We start from the raw sequence: 16,892 nt of genomic DNA, 5'->3' as shown, positions 1-16,892 counted from the left end.
GTGTCATATAGCAAGACACAGATTTTGTCACTGAGAGCTGGTTTCAAAATCAAGGACTTTAGTACCAACCTAAAGATTAGTATGATAACCAGGAATATGGTCTGTGTATTTTGTTTGACTCTTCCAGGAAATAGCACATTTCCCCCTTCCTACTGAATGCTTGAGTTCATAATGGTCAGATTAAGGTACTGAGAGGGCTTTTCCTTTCAACTTCATTAAACATTATATAACTTTGTTGTTGTTGTAGCTGTTCACAGATATTTAGATTGCCCTTGAGTTTCATTGTACCCAGATGTATGATGCATCTTGAATAATTTTACATATTGTGATTTGATTCGTATTTTGTATATTGTGATTTTAAAAACAGTCCACCGCTGTAGGTATGCAGGCAGTTAAGAAATGCTTCTTTAAAAATGTTCTAGTAATAGTGCAGTTGCCACAAAACTTCCTTTGGGCCTGCTCATGCAGACAAAACTCCACTCAATTCATTCGGAGTGGAGCTGTGTGAGGTTTGCAGGAACCAGTCCTAAAGGTAGCACAGGAGGCTATGGGTAAACCAAGATTTGTGCTCTTGCCTTCGCCCTTGTATTCCCCAGATTTGGCATTTGCTAGTTCTTATTGCTCAAGTAAGCTCCCTTTTTAAGGTTTCAAGACCTATGCCGACAAGAGTCATTTTATAGTCTCAGTTTGTACAGCAGTTTTGATAGCTTTACTTTTAAAATTATTTAAATCTTAGTCTGTTTTATTTAAGAGTTCAGGTGTAAGGGTTCAGCATTCCAGTGGTGGATGCTAGTGGTGGTTAAGATTATGGAAATTACATGCTGTGTCCATAACTGATATATTTTTGTGTCTGGTTTGGTTTTCTTTAAATGTAGTTCTCACTGTTTATAAGATTATCCAAGGGAGTGATTGAAGAGAGTGAATTTTTTTTGTACCAGAAAGTCTCAGTATTGATGATTTACTATAAATCTCTTGCATATGTTAGACATTTATTGCCATTTAATACAGCGTTTGTCTTCTGAAACAATAAAAGTTGTTCAAAACCCGTACTGATCAGCAGATGTTTTCTTCTTAATAAGAAGTTTAATTTCTTTAATTACTACTGAATTTAGTATTCTGTTTAGTACAATTAGTACATGGTGGTAGTAGATGATTCAAAGTTTTGTTCTGAAATAGTAGTATTGCAAGCCATAAAACAGAAGTCTACAGATACTTTAGTGCCTTGGCATCTGTTCTGAGATGCTAATAGTTCATATCTCTTTTCAGATTCAGAGCATGAAGCTGGTGTTCTTGACAGTTTAAGTATACTTAAAACTTAATCTTGACAGGGGTTGATAGCAACCTCAGAAAATGTGTAAAGAAAAAAAAGTAGTGTAGTTTATCTTAATGAGTGGCCGACGTCAACAGCAAGCTGCATTATTATAATAGGTAATTGGATTTGAAGACTATCACAATGCAGGAGGACAGGTCTTGAGTTTTAAGTACTGAACTGGAAGCGAGAGACAAGACTACTAGTTCTGACACAGACTTCCTGAGTGACTCTGCCCAAGTCACTTAATCTCATTGTGCCTCAATTTCCTTGTCTCTAAAACAGGGATGTTTACCAGTATGACAGGTGTAGAGGTTGAATTCATTTTAAGCATGTTAAGATCCTTGGATTGAAAGATCTATTCTTCCTGTATAAATGCAAAGGATTATTATTAACGTATTGGTGATTTAAGATAACATTATATAAAATAGATTTAGCAATAAATAAAATGCTAAAACATATACCTTTGTAAGTATATTCTTGGAGTATTTCCAAATAGAAGCAAGGCCTGTGTCACAAGAAGTCAGGAGTCTCCCTTGAATGAAGCTAATTACCCTCAGGGTGCCTGTTGGTCACTCTTTAAAATTCTTATAAAAACAAAGAAATTAATTATCCAGTATAAAAGTGGGTCATATGTCTCCTGGCAAACATTCAATTAACTTTTTAGTGCTTGCTATTTAATGCTGTGTTTGACCAGCCAACCATTGAGAACGACTTTCCTTTGAAACTGGGCTTGAGTGGAACACAGTATTGCATTGCAACTTTGTTTAGATGGTCAGTTATTGCTGGTCATCAACATTTTTCCCATGATCTTTTGAGTGTGGCCAGTTATATTTTACTCGTGCATGTGAGATGTAGTTTGCTTTGGGAAGGCTCTTTTATAGGTTGTTTTATTTAGAATATAATTTAGCTAGTTTTTGCAGTCAGACTGGATTAATTTTGATAGTTTGTGCTAAAACATTGAAAGAATATAATACTTTTAATTAATTCCCATGTCAGCTGGGCTGAAAATATGGAGAACATTTTGAGCTGATTTGAATCCAATCTGAAGATAAGCTTATGTCTTCACTACTTAATTTGCTGTGTTGAATATATGCAGAATACATTTTCCCAAGTCTCTCATTATATTATTTTATGGAATAAAGGGGTAAACGCAAAACTTCACTTTTAGAAATAATGACCACATGTGGCCACCAATCTTACAAAATGATTTGGTAGTAATAAGTTGTTGTCTATAAAAGAATTGTCACACCGACTTTCTTAAAATCATGCTTTGTAGAATTTTATAGGTTTCATTATAGAAATGTAGTTTAGTAACAGAAACTGAGTTTATAATCTCCTTAGCCACGAATCCAATGGTCCTTTGTTAGCAAGTGATCATCCATTACAAAACAATTGGAGGAGGGAAAACTTGATTGTGTGGTTTTCTTTTTCGTTGACTAGTGTGTCGTTCAAGATGAAGCTATAACATTGCACCACAACAAAATATTCTGTTTCTTCATTTGTTGTAATATTTAGTGGTTCTTAAATTGATCTCATATGATTGTTTTGTTCAAGTGACAATATAAGTCTTTTTTTCTCCTAAGGTTCCATAAAATTAATTGTTTGAGTTTAAATTTAGTATCTAGTTACCTGAGTATCTAGAATCCTGACTGATTCTGTAACAAAAAAAAAAAAAAAAAAAACCCTGTTACTGCACATCAAGGATCTTTCAGGCTCAAATTTAAGACTGGCTTGATTCAGTTATAAAAAATCTCTATAAATATGCAAGTGATCTGAGCTTATGTGAAGGAAAGTGCTCTGTTCAGTTGAGGGGGTGATTACGTTGCAAGGCAATAGGAGTTCTCTTGGAAACAGGGAAAATTATCAGAGTAACAGTACAGAATGCAAAGGTTGATCTGCTGAATACAAATAAAGTATTGAGCTCAATGTTCTGCCTCATGGAGCTGGCGCTTTTGGAAATGCTGTGATAAATGCACTGATAAATTCAAGGGAATGAGTGCTATTGCAAAAGCTTGATGAAGGCTAGAAAGTGTCCAGTTAGTAGGAATTGCATTGCTTGGTCAGGCACAATGAAATTAAATAGAATTTGCTTTAGTGAAATTGCATCAAGGATGATTAAAGGTGCTCCTGGGAAAAAATGGTGATCACTTTTCTCTGAAGCCACTTCAGTAAATTCCATCACCCACTCAGTATATCTGTTTTTGTTTTTCTCTTCCACTCATTTCCTCTAACTTCTTGCTCCTCTCCCATACCTATTCCCTTTTATCATTGTGTTGTGCTCCTAATCCCAGTCTCCTGGATAATTTTCTCTAGAGTTAATACCAGTGCTGCTTTATCATATACCATGATGTCAGCACCCTACCTTAAGAGAGCCAGAATGAGTTAGTCCAAGTGCAGTGGACACTGCTCTCCCACTGACTGATAGAGTGCTATTAGTTTTGCAGTTCTTTAATAATTTGATTTTTGGGTTTAAGACTGAAGGTGTAGCAGTCATAAGCTTTCTAGCCTTGCAGTACAATAAACAGTTTGGAAAGGCTGACCTTTGTAACCCCAGCTCTGTTTCCGTTTAAATAGATGGGCCTCAGACAAAAAGTTTGGGACTGGATCTAAAGTCTCCCCAAAGCTTAAGTGTTCGGATCCGTGGTTTTGGTTCGAGTCCATCTCTAGTCTTAAAATTAAGCTACGGACAATTCCTGAGAGTTTCCTGATACCTAATTGCTAGCTGATCTTTAAAGACGCACTTGTGGCTGGAATGCTATCTTAGTGATTTCTCTGTGCAGAGGTACACTTTAAGATTAGTTGAAACATATTCAGAAATGTGCTTTTCCAGTACGGGGAAAAATGGGCCCCTGCATATGCACGCAGCATGTACACACAAGCCAGGTGGGCTTAGAGCTTCCCTAGGGAGACTTTTTTAATGCCTTTGTTAGTTAAAACAAACACTTTATCTGCAACAAATGATTTTTCTAGCCTGTTAGAGTAAATCACACTAAAATAGCAGTGATAACAAATAGCTCAAGAGGCATAACTGTTTCTGTCCAAACTGAAATATTGTTGGTGTTGACTTAATGTTCCTAGCAGTACTTTAGGGGCCTTTGGCCTCATGAGTATTGAACAACAAACTGGAAGGTAATTGAAATCTTTCCAGTTATTTTTACTTTCCTTTCTGAAGATTATTCTATTACAGAAGTACCTAAAGGCTGCCGTCAGGATCAGGGCCTCACTCTACTAGCTGATGTACATGCAGACTTGGATTCTGCCCCGAAAAAGCTTACAGTCTAACAAATCTATTCCAAAAATTATCAAGGTAAATCAATAGCCTATGAATTTCTGAGTCTAGTTGTTTTGCTTGGATTTGCTTAAGTGACAGATATTTAAATAACCCTGTGATAATAGGGGGGTTTATCTAACAAAAATTACTTAATTGTGGAAGAACATGACAACATAAATAGTTAAATGGAGCTTATTTCCTCCTTACACTTAAAAATGTTCGTAACAGGCACACAATTTTGCTTTTTCTGCTGTTGAAACGATGCTAGATTAAGGACTATAAATAGTGCATTTTCCCTGATTACATTTATTTGAGCACCATGTATTGCATCAATATATTTGGCCAGTTATTCTCTCATGATTCTTTGTAACTGTCGTAGCATGAACTAATTATTTTCACAGCTTGAAATGTATTAGAGCTGTGTTTGATAACTGTTTATTTTGTGGTTGCTCTTTGAAGTAGTGACCTAAACTTAGGTTCAGGCTCCTCCACTCCCCTCCACTCAGGCACAGAGGGGAACAAATGAAAGTGAAATGGGATGGAAAAGCGGCAGAAGGGGGAGGGAGCAGAGCCAAACAGCATCTTCCCCAAGCTCCCACAATCTCCTTCATGGCAACACTGTGCTGTAGGGGCTCCTTGAGTTTCTAGGGGCAGAAAGGATTGGGCCAAGGAGCAATCACTCTTCATAGTATGTCACTTTTTTACAAGTGTGACTATCCGGTGGAAGTTAAAATTACTCTTAACAGGATTATCTTCCTCTCTGTGCCTGCACATCCCTTGCATTGCCCAGGCACAGCGGGAACAGCCAAATGGAGTCGTGCAGCTGGGCGAGAGAGGGAGACCAGGCGGTATAGCAGAGGACCCAGCACTCTGCTGGAAAGGGGCTAGTTTTCTTTGCAAATCCCAGGAATCTATGGGGCATGGATTCATCCACTGAAATGCTGCCTTCCTTGCAGAGTTTGGGCCACTAGCTCCTGTCTTTGCGTTTTACTACTGAACAGTATAATGTGGCCCTAAATATATTTGTGAGACTGAATCTTCAATACCTATCTGATTATATCAGCAAGATGATGACAAATAAGTTCTTTAGGAGTTCGGGTTTCCTAGACTTTTTAAATTGGCCAAGAAGATCTGGCAAAGAAGAGTTTGGGCACTGAGATACTAGTGCATTAATGTGATCACAAATTACATTCTGTGAGATTTTTCATGATGTGACAGTAAAATAAAAGAAAAGTAACTGTATTTGTTTGTAGATAGTAAAAGAAAAGGTATTTCTTCATAGAAAATTAGATATTTAATGAGAATTAAGTGTCAGTGGTGCAAATGTTACTGTTTCATAAATTTCCTCACTCAGGTAAATCCCCTCTTTTTTACTGTAGAAAAAAATAGAGGATTAAGTATATTTGTTTATTCATCATATACAATTCTAATGTAATTTGTGTGAGTGGTAGAAAAGTCAAATGGCAATTTTCAGCCTACAGAATCCCAATACTTTCTCAGCCTTCATAATTATTATTCGTATTATGGGAATGATTAAATGCCCCAACAGAAATCTGAGCCCCATTGTGCAAGGCATTTTACAGGCTCATAGTAAGAGACAGAAGAAGTTAGTCTAATATACAAAATTGAGAAGGGATAATATGATAATTGTAGGTGGGGTGGTTGTGTGTGTGTGTGTATTAGGGCTGGCCGATAATTTTCCATTAAACTGTTTTTCAACAGAAAATAGAGTTTTCAAATAAATGAACTTTTTCATGGAGAGTGTCTAGTTTCCTTGGAGAACATCAGCATTTTGTCCAAAAAAATAAAAGAAACTTTTCAGTTTTTCCAAGGAAAAGTTGATATTTTCCACAGGAAAAAAAATGCATTTTCTGCTGTAATGAATATATATATTTCATTATAATTTTCTAGTTGTTTTCAAGGCAATTCAAACATAAATTTCCAGCATTGTGTGAGATTTACTTTAAATCAGAAGGATGCTTCTTTTTACACTCTCCCTATTTTTCCCATACAGGGAAGGGGAGAATTTAATTTTGCCAAACACCCAATTTTCTGTCAACAGTTTTGACAGAACATTTTTGACCAGCCCTAGTAATGAGATTGGGACAACTTGGTTTCCTGGCAAAGCCAGCATAAACCTTTGAATTGTGTTCATTTGTGAGCAGCAGGAACATCCTTCTTAAAAATTTCAATTATAGCTATCACACCTCAGAATCAAGGCCTCTAGTCAAATATCTTGTGTTCCCTATAATATTTGAGGTACCCTGCATTTGCCAGCTTGTGCATTAGTCCATTAGAGTTCAGCATACTGTGCAGTGTTAAATGTATTTGGGGTAATGTAAAGTAATGTCAAGCACATAATACTTCACTTACAAAGTGCTTCACAATATTCATTATCACAGCAGACCTGTGTGCTCAGTAAGTATTATTCCCAATATACAGGTGGGGAAACTAAAATAGAGGCACACAGCAAATCAGTGGCAGAGCTTGGATTAGAACTCAAGATTTCTTGCCTCCCTGCCTCCTAATTGGTCTTTTAAAGTAAACCATGTTACCTCTCAGATAATTGGAGTTCTGCTTAGTCAGGGTATTTTAACTTGCATAAATATTTATTGGCAATTTTCAAGGTGTGACAGCCACTTATAGTGTTATAGTCATAATGGTGGATGATGGCAAATTTTTGTGAAGAGTATATTTTATTGCCCTATTACCATAATGAATGGCACAGTAAAAATACCTAGGTAGGTATATCCCATTATCATCTAAATAAAGTCCTTACTGGGCTTTGGAGCTTGTCATGATATCTGGATAATAGAAAAACTATACTGATGCAAGTTTTATTTCCTGTAATGGTACCAGACATATGACATGAAGTTAGAAAACCCCAAAACCTTTGCAGTAAGATTGATTTATGAGTGAGGGGATTATTTTAGTGATGCCACGGCAGCCTTGTTCTCAGTCCCACTACCCCTAAGCAGTGCAGCCTTATAGTTATAGTTGAGAAAACCCTTTCATTGTAAGTTGATTTCAGGAACTCATACTTCCTTAGAAGCCAAAAACAGAGTATTTGGGCTTCATTTCCTTATTCTCAACTCAGAAGTGACTCCGTCTTGGAAAGCTTGATAAATTGATTGGTCACTTCTTGTCTGGCCATGAAAAGTGGCATTTTTCCACGTTAAGAAGTTTCTCAAAAACTCTAAATGTTTACAAAGCACATACTACACATATTTCCCTTTGCCCAATAGTTGTTCATGTATCAAGGTGTGGAACTCCAGATCTTTGCCCACGGGCATGGTGGTGCGTATATCTAGAGAGTTCAACACATTGAAATTAAACCCAGCTGTGTTTGTTTCAGTGTGGGATCTTGTATATATGTGAGAACATTCAGACACATTCAGGGCCTTTATTTGAATCTCACATTGCACATTCAAATAAACTGTGTATGTTTGAATGGGTGATCAACTGCAGTTTTGTTGCCTTTCTTAAACCCAGAGAAATCCAATGGAAAAAAAAATCAATATTAATATAATGCTTTGGTTGAAAACTTAAACACAAAAGACAGGAAATTAAGATGGTTTCTTGTAGCTATTGTAATTTATTTACTGAGCATATTAATTGCCTCACAGGAAAATTCTGTGCTGTAATCATAGGGTGGAGCCTGATCCTGATATTCTGTTCTCTGTGCATGTACAGAAGGTCCATTGATGTCAGTGTGAGAACTGTGCATATGGTGAAAGTAGCATATTGGAATAGATCATCTAGGGAAATGTTGACTGTATAACTGCTTATATACAGTGATATGCTACAAATGAACAATGGGACTTAAACAATCTTTTTTTCTCTGAGAACCATTTATTTCCAGAACTTTTTTGTATAATTGCTTGACCATAGAGTTTTATTACTTTAGTTTTTTAGATTGAATATTGGAGATAACCTCAACCCCACAAATTTGGATCTAGATTTCAAACACTTCAGAGTTCAAAGGTGTTCCAGTCTGCGGTTTTGGTTCACAGTTATGTTTAAATATATATGTTTTTGTTTCTCCTCCCCTCTCTCCCAACCATGGTTTATATTAATATACTACTAACAAAATTCAGTTGATATTATGACTTTAGTAGCAACATTGTCTACAAAAACAAAATTAGTTAATGTTTTCTGTTTAATGTGTTATATCCACCATCTTTAAATGAAAGGTCTAGGTCTAAAGAAAGCTGTAATATGAATTAAATTGTGATAGTAGACAGTGAATGTTTGCATTACAGCAATAGCATTGCAGGTTCATTTCCTTTGTATATCTTACATGAGTTGTGCAAACTTGTATAGGGTTCTCTAGGTTTTTGTGTATACTTTTCCAAACGCTTTTGTTTCTAAAGATGTGAATTGAAAGGAATGACATTTCCACACAAAGGGAAGAAATGTTTATTTTAAGAACACACAAGTACCCAGTTACAATATAGCTTGTTGATTCCAGATTGCCAGAACTTCTTCACTTGGAAGATGAATGTGAATTTTAAAAGGATACTGTCAAGATAATCAGGCTTAAAAATGGACCTACCTTAAAAGTTGTTACTTGTATCTAGATCTTTCCTTCAGGTTCCTCCATTGTTTCTTCTTCAAACTTGCACTAGCAGAACATTTTTTAAAAAAATCTGGTTTTCTGTGCATACCGCATGTGATAAATTACCTGAATTATTTATGCACAGTTTTCCAAACAAAGGTCATGCGTTCTTCCCTGAACTCAATGCACATGGAAAACAACATAAGCAGAAGCACGTATTGGTGTTGACGTGTAGGTGTTAGACTGCGTTCTCTCCCCTCCACTTCTGGTCCAAGTTATAGGCAGGAGATAGGATAAAATAAACCCTGCAACTTCATGGGCAGATGGGCAAAGGTTCCTTCCAGGTCCCCTGTTCAGCAATGTTAGCACAATAGGTCTATGACTATGCTGTTGTTGGTTTTGGACCTATACACTTACACTCTGAGTCCCCAGATGGCAAAGGTCTTTGACTTGGTAATAATTTTAGTTTGCATAGAAGAGGAACATGGTGCTTAAAATAGCTATTCCTTGGCTTCTTCATTCCAGGCATGCCTTCTCTCTACATACAGCTAGAAGTGGTTTTGCAGGACCACTGAGAGAAAACATCCCATTGATGTGATGTATTTCCGGTGCTGTATTTTTGCACTTGCTCTCCATTGTAAATCTGAGTAGCAACTAAATGGAACACAGGAAAAAAGAAAGTGAGGAATTGGCTAAAATGTTTAATGTTTTAATCTCATCAGTATGGTGATACAAACCTAAAAAACTCAGTCCATGCTGATGCTTTGCCCTACGTCATTCTTCGTCTAATTTTGCAGAGGTCTCTGATACTGCAGATGTGTGTGCTGCAGTGTAATATTAACTGTGTTAATCAGAAGTTTTAATATTGTTTTTGTTACATAGCCCCAGCATTAGTGGCTTATTTGATGACTGAGAGTTCTTTTCATTGAACTTTACCAAGATGTCCTTTTGTTCACTGCATAGATAAGTAAAATTTGCAGTCTGATTTTAGATTCTCTGTGCTCCAGAATGCAGATCATTCTGCTAGTAAACTTATTTTTATGCCACCCTTTCTGAAGCGTTTCCACATTTAAGAAAGAAAAGCCCATTCCCTTTTATAGTTTCAGTTCTACTGTAGATGCACTGGATTCCTCCCTGTTTGTCATTGACACCGTTAATATAGCTAGAAATGGAAACTTTTTCCACTAAATCCAGACTGGATATCATTGGTCAAGATACACTGTAACTAGGGTGACCAGATAGCAAGTATGAAAAATCGGGATGGGGTATGGGAGGATAGGCACCATTATAAGCCAAAGTCCCGAATATTGGGACTGTCTCTATAAAATCAGGACATCTGGTCATCCTAATTGTATCCCTAGAATGTGTCATAGGTGGTAGTTGGAACTGATATACACGTGAAATTATATTCTTTTAGCTATTTTTTTAAGGATATTTCATAGGCTGTTTGTCCAGTTTTTCCCCCTCAAAAATACAAGTTTCTCAAAGCTAAACATGAAGAGGATATTTGGACTGCTTAATCAGGAGTTACAAAGGAAATCATTTTATTTATTTTTCTTTCAGAAAATATGTAAAACAATATCAGAGAAATTCTCTGTAAAGAGAAATCTGGCTCTGAGGAATTTTCAGATCAGTAGCATCTTTTTGCTTTATATGTTACACTTAACAATTGCGTGGTTTTTACGAAGGGAACCGGACTTTATAGTTTAAAAAAAAACAAAAAAACACTGCCGTCCCAAGACACTGGATTTACATTTTTAAAAGAAAACACATTGCAAAGTCCCTGCCATTAACTATACAAAATGAGTATTTGATGATGAGTTTCAAAGGAAACAGATTAAGTCGTTAGGAAGTAATGTGGCATTTGGCACACATACAGATTCAAACAATAAGTCAAAAATACCCAGATAAAATATATTGTCAGAGAATTGGCTTTGTTTTACCTGTTTTGATGGCAAAGATCTAATTTTGAATTATTCTGTTAAATTAAATATGCAGTGTGCATGCAGAAGCTTTATTCCTTATTTTTAGAGTGCCAGGCAGACAAAACTAATTACAGTATCTGTGTCATCTTTTTAACATATATTACTGTATATCAGTGGTTCCAAAATTGTGGTCTGTGGTTTGCTTTTTGCTGTAAAATTAATTTTTTAAATGAAAAATATATTAAATACTTCCATGTTATCAATCACTGTAGTTGCCACAAGGCTGTTTGATTGCTAATGAGAGGCTAGAGGGTCTGTGCCATCACAAATAAGACAGTAGGTGGTCCAGTAGACAGTGCCTCTTACAATGTCTTTGCTATGAAAATCTTTTGAGGACCCCTGCTGTATATTACTCTGCTGATGAATTCTACAAAGGAAGTCCTTTTTACAAGTCAAAGAAACTTATTAGAGCTTTAATTTGGTGATCATTCATAGCCATGCCCCACTCACAGTAGTGTGGATTGCTATTATTGGATCTGACCAAAGGTCAGCCCAAATCTAGCTCTGAAAGTCTCATAGCATTTTAAATTTGGATCATAATTGGTCCCACTCAGATTGCCTTGCACCCCAAATACTTTTCCCCAATATATGGCCGTGGTCACTGTACTCATGTGCTCGAAACTCTGATATCAAATCAATATGCATAACCATAGATAAGTGTGTGTGTGTGTGTGGTATTTACAGCATATATGGGGGGGTATTTCCATATAAGTGATGTTTATCATGCACACTGGAACATTTTACCTGCCTCCTAATCTCTCTCCACCAGTACCTTTTCTAACATTCAACCACTGAATAGTGTCAAACAGTTGCTTTTTAAAAAAATCCACCTGTCAGACAAATGTTTCCTTCTATCCCACATGCTCTATTTGTGGAATTCCTTCTCCCTTCACTCCCCCCCCAACCCGCCCCCCCCGACTTTGACTTGGGGCCCAAGGTGGGTAATAATATCTTCACTAGTGTTGAGTTAAAGGTCCAATATTTCATGACCCTTCAGCACTGGAAAAAGGAATCTTTATATCATTAGTTAGGGAGATTCCTGGCTTCCAGTAGGATACATAGCACTGTCTTTGAACTCTTGTAGCTCCTAAAATATCTGACTTAAATTCTGATGTGCAAACAAGCTATTTTAGGTAACTTGTTGAGGCTTTAAAAATTGATTAGTTGGAGTTTTTCTCTACCTCAGAGGCCAGTAGTGTGGGAATTTGGCTGTACAGGTAGAAAAATAAAGTCCCAATAATTTTTAAAACTAAACCATATATATAAAAATCTATAATAATCCATAACACACTCCTAGCTTCATCATTTAAAGAGTGTGGTCATCCCACACTCATGCCAGGAAAGCGTTATCCCACACCATCATGTATATGTGAGACAGAGATCACACAAAAAACACATGCAGTTTCCTGTGCCTTTGTTCCTGAAGGAATCCCAAATCACTACAAGCTGTGTATGCCCGGTACTACTTAGGCGTAAAATGCCGTCACCTCTATGGTGGAATGGAACAGGTGGATGGAGCGCAAAACTCTAAACGTACTCTCCTCCCAACAGTAGCATAAGGGATGCTGGAGCAAACTCCATAACTTTACAAAAATCACAATAGATCTTTAATAGCCAGGCAGAACCAGGAAGACCTCCTTTTTTTAGGTTTTATCAAATTCCTCCTTCCTTTCCCACTGTAAACCACATGGAACTCACTATATCTATCTTAAACGGAAGAAGAGCTGTGTCATCCCTGGTGGGATTTGAACCTCTCAGTTCAAAGTGTCTGAGTATTCCATACCTAAAGCTTCCAAGCCATCCTCTGTGTGGGTTTTGGAGGTCACTAATACACTCCTTGCAGAACGAAGGCACTTGTGCAGTGAGTAGTTGTCATTCCCTCCCATCCTGGTTTCATAGCTGTAAGACTCTTTGGCCACAGTATACACAGAGCTACCAGGCCGGATAACGTCTATTTTTTAAGTATCAGCAGGATCATGTGAAATTGTATTCTGTTTCCTTGTTATGTAGGAGAGTTGTTTATTTAAACAAATTTCTTGACTATGGCAGTTAGAGTAAACACACTAGTGTTTCAAAAAGCATAATAAGTTCTTGTTTTTATGAGGAAATGAAGCTCCCAAGGAAGTGGTGGTTTAGTTACATGCATATTTTATGTAATAAACATTTTCAGCTTTCCCTTTTTTTGAGCACTTTATATTTGTTGCTGCATTTAATGCAGCATAACCTCTAAATTTAGAAGGAAATGTAAATGTACATAATGCTTTTTCTGTGGCTGGAAAATACATGTAGCATTAAGTTATTAAAGCTAGACTTTAAACTATATCTTGAGCTAATGATTTTACAGTATAATTGCTTTAGCTCATTTGAAGGCAGGTATACATACAGATTATTCCATTTTGGCACTATAAAGTTTGCCATTGGTATTATACCTCATTTTTTATGATTTACATAATTTGTGAAACAGATTTAATATTTTGTATGTGAGCTAATTACTTTCTGGTTTAGAGCTTTCATTGTATGTTCATTGGTTTTTGAACACCTTTTAAAGTAACACAGAAAGGTTCATTGTTGGATCTAAATTCTTTGTAGAGCAATCAATTCTGTTTTAATAAAATAAGTTACATCATTTTTAATGTAATTAAATTGGGTTACATGGAATTGTTTTCAGCTGTAAATTTGCTGAATTGGAAAAATATAGTAGCGTTGTGTTAATTTCCATGCCATGTTCTTTCCCTTATAATGGTCATGGTATAGATCACAGGATTTTAGATTACTGCAATTTCGTATGCATCTATAAGGGGCACTCTGATGGTGTCCTACTTTTCCTGTTAAAATGGAAAAATACATAAAACTACTAATAGAATTAAAGCTCAACTCCTAGCTCAACTCCAAATTTTAAAAAATCTTTTCATGTAACTTTTTGAAGATGTTAATAAATCATTTCAACAACATATGCCAGTAAATGCCAAGTGATTCAAATACTATATTGCCAAATACATTTTTTTAAAGTGGGCTGTAAAATGGCAGGTGGCAGTCAGTTTGGGCTGCTGATATTAATGCCAGTCTTGTAGTTACAAATGAATCACAGAAGCATAGATAAACTCAGTTTTTTAATGCACAATAAGCATCTTACAGTCACATCACACACAACTCAAAAAAAGTTCTTTTCCTCTGGTATGTGATTTCTACATGAGGGCACATGCTGGTTATTTTCCTCTCAAAGGAATTGTTTTCTTGGCTGCCGCCATCCACCGTTTAATAGAGCTGCGTAGCTTTAAAGACTCCTGTCTTATTAGGAGTCTAAACAGTCTCCTGTATCCTTTGTGTCAAAATGAGTGAAAGCTTTGGAAATCATTTCATTGCAGTGCATTCACTTAGCAGGAAAACAGGTTTCTTAAAAGATTATTTAGACCATTCGTAATTGGTACTTTTCATGTTAAAAATTTGCACGTCTTCAGCATTAAATGCACCTTATAAGCTTGATGCCGTTTGTTGGAACTGAGATTTTAACTTTTTCAGACTAATGCAGTACACAGATTAATTCTAAGTTTACTGAGCTGGAGCTTATTCCTAATTTTACATGTGTAGTTTAAACATATATACACACACATTTTCTGGTAAAGTACAGTCATGTCCGTTAAAAGTATAAATTTAAGAAAACATCTACAAGAACCTGAATATGATGCAGACATTACTCTGCCCTCATTACAATATCATCTTAGTAAGTCTATTTGAAACTTTCAAAAAATTGGATCAACTTCAATGCGTAACAACTTCTGCTGAGCAAATGTTTTTAAGGTACATTGTCATTACAGTTTTTACACTGAGCTGCATGCATAATGTACTCCTTAGTTGCTAAAAATATTTTATTTGTAAAAGAAATATTTCAGATGTTGCACTTGATATTCCCTATTCAGTTGCCTTACTTGTTGCGCTCCAACAGTGTACATTTAACCTCATTTAAAAGCAAATGGGAATTCTTCTGCTGTTCAGGCTCACAATTGACTGCAAACATGCAAAGCTATTTTTAAATCTATTTTTTAAAGAATAGAACAATAGTAGCACTTTTTTGAATAAGGTCTTTGTTTTTTTGTTTTTTTTTTTACCATAAATCTGGTTTGATTATCAATTCTACTTGCCTCTGACATATTTCAGATATCAGTCATCTGAAAAAACAATTTGATTTTGTTTGATGCCCTTTTTGCTGAACTTAATTTTGTTGCATCTTTTCCAGGCAGTTACATTAGCTAAATCCTTTAAAATATTTATTTCAGACTGGAAAATATTGTTTCTTCCCCAGATTACTTTAGCTCCTTTAAACAATTAGATGAACTGCACTCATACTTTCTTCCTGTAGAATACCCCACTTTTATTGCAGTCATTTATCAGTTGCAAGATGTAAATGATAAGATGTAGTTTTAGCAGTCTGACCCAAATAAAACCAGATTGTATTGATTCTTGTGTGGTACATAATGAAATGGAAAATAATCTCCTGCCATCTACTTGGTGTTCACCGAAGCAATTTTTGAAGAATAAAGTCTGAATATGTACAATATAAATTCCTTATCTTGTTTACTTCATATATGTGTGCAATTTCAAAGCCAGAAACCTGATAAAAATCGCAGCTAATTGTGTGAGATAGTACTTATTATTTTCATTATGGATTTAAAACATAAGATGTTGTGTCTGAGCCTAAAAGGAGCTTTTGAAATGCAGATGAAAATTTTGGGATGTAAAGCTGGTGGTTTTACCGAAGGGGGTTAAAAAATACACCCCGCCTCTGGTAGCAATTGAAATAGTGAAATTAGGTTTCATTGATGTTGCAAGTTAATGATTTTCTTTTTTTAATTTTTCCCCATCCTCCACCCCCTTTGGGGAGACGAGACTGCTGCTGATTTCTAAAGCCTTAAAGTTAGCTGACCTTCTAGCTGAACCCAACTTTAATGTAAACATTTTCTCGAGATGGTTCGAAGCTGGGCCAGCAAATCTGGAGAATATTAGTGGCGCTATGTTTGAGGGAAGTTGGAATCCCTGGATAATTCTCAGGAGCTCTTTTCCAGGCCAGAGCAGCCTTAGACATAGCTTTGTTTTCAGTTTTGTAAGGTTCGTTGGTAATGCCTTGTGTATCTTTTAAAAATGTAATTAGTAAAATACATAATTAGTTTTACTTTGAAGCAGGGATTTTTTTAACTTGGTTTAGCTCCATGATAAACTCTTATCTTCCCCCCACCATAGGTAAGCAATTGCATGATAGTGCAATATTCCTGTTGCTTTATTGAGGTTTTCTCAGCATAGGTATAAGAGCCTAAACAGAACAGAAAACATAAATAATGCTTCCTGCTTCTTTTAGAACACCTCTCTTTTCAAGAATATGTAACTTTCCCTTAATGTTCCAAGCTGAAACGAACCATCTAAGTTGCCAATTTGGGGTTAGTATTTTAAAGTGGATTTTTTGTGTGTGACTTTTTACCTTTTGAGGTTCTTAAGAGTGAATAGTATGCCCATTCAGGATGCTCTGATGTGCATATTCTGTATGACATGATCTGCACTTAAGAGCTGAAAATTGTCAAACTATTCATTTATGTTGCCTCATCATTTTAGGTATTCTGGGGCTAAAATCTCCATAGACTTTTAAATATTGTTTTCCTACACAATGTTGTCTTTTTTAAAAGGAAAAAAAGAAACAAATTTCATATGTTTGTGTCACCTACTCAGTACACATGATGAGATAAAACAGGACATAATACTTAGCACTTGCTTAGCACT

At 36.0% G+C, this 16,892-nt stretch overlaps 1 protein-coding gene across 2 annotated transcripts in view; it reads left to right on the top strand.

Annotated features, from left to right (window-relative positions):
- The window catches only part of TAF3 (TATA-box binding protein associated factor 3), a 140,346-nt gene that overhangs the window by 59,523 nt on the left and 63,931 nt on the right, over window positions 1-16,892 (top strand). The gene's annotated exons all lie outside the window — the stretch shown is intronic.

The sequence above is a fragment of the Eretmochelys imbricata genome, chromosome 1, assembly GCF_965152235.1.
Source record: "Eretmochelys imbricata isolate rEreImb1 chromosome 1, rEreImb1.hap1, whole genome shotgun sequence".
In the NCBI taxonomy this organism is placed as follows: domain Eukaryota; kingdom Metazoa; phylum Chordata; order Testudines; family Cheloniidae; genus Eretmochelys; species Eretmochelys imbricata.
This window is presented reverse-complemented; position numbering and strand designations above follow the sequence as displayed.